The 845-nt window shown below is 57.0% G+C and overlaps 1 protein-coding gene across 1 annotated transcript in view; it reads right to left on the reverse strand.

The window, feature by feature from the left end:
- DRGX (dorsal root ganglia homeobox) overlaps window positions 1-845 on the reverse strand; it is a 30,641-nt gene that overhangs the window by 14,723 nt on the left and 15,073 nt on the right. The window lies entirely within an intron of this gene.

Consider the following 845-nt stretch of genomic DNA (forward strand, 5'->3'; position numbering starts at 1 on the left):
TCGCTCCCTTTATGTTCTCTAACAAATCAGAGTAAAAAATTCCACAACAAACAAAAACAACCAACAACCAAAACCCAAAGCAACAACAACACGGAGGAGAAAAGGAAAAGTACCCACACCCACAGAAGGGTTCATGAGTGTCCCCAGGACACTGCCGCTGGGGCGCTCCGGGCCAGGCCGGCCCCGCCTCGGGGCAGGGGGCCTGCAGTTCGCTGCTTGTCTTGCTACAGCATTTGGAAGACAAACCTGGCCCCCAGCACCCTCCCCGTACAGACGGACGGTCTCCCTACAGCCCTGGGGGATGTTAAACACAGAATAAAATTCTGTCCTGGTGACCCCCAGGGCCCGATCACTTCATTCCAGCACCACTGGACCTCCCCAGGTGCCCAAACCCACAAAAAAATCTGACCAAAAAGGGCAGCCGGTTCTTCGGGTTTGGTTGGGTTTTTTGGGGGGGGCAGGAGGGAGTGGATGGTTTTGGCTTTTACTTGGGGTGCTTATACGTTGGGTGGTTTCATCCTTCGGCAGAGCAGACCGGTGGCCCCCCTGCCCCTCTGCCAAACCTCCCCAGCCTAGGCCCCCAAAACAAGGTACGGGCCCCAAACTGCCACCGGAGAAACAAACAAACAAACAAACAAACAAACAAACAAAAGCATGTTGGCAAAGCTGTCTGCTAAAAACTATCGAACAAAGCCGCCCCAGCGTTCAGTGGCACGGGCAGGGGTGACAGGGCAGGCTGGCGGGGTGCAGAGGAACCTCCGGCGCCTCCCTGCCTGGGCTGGGGATAACTTTGGGGAGCCGATTTTCCAGCCGAGGACGCGCAGACCGGCTTGGCGCCCTGGCCC

The sequence above is a fragment of the Chaetura pelagica genome, unplaced genomic scaffold (genome assembly GCF_000747805.2).
Source record: "Chaetura pelagica isolate M959 unplaced genomic scaffold, ChaPel_1.0 scaffold156, whole genome shotgun sequence".
In the NCBI taxonomy this organism is placed as follows: domain Eukaryota; kingdom Metazoa; phylum Chordata; class Aves; order Apodiformes; family Apodidae; genus Chaetura; species Chaetura pelagica.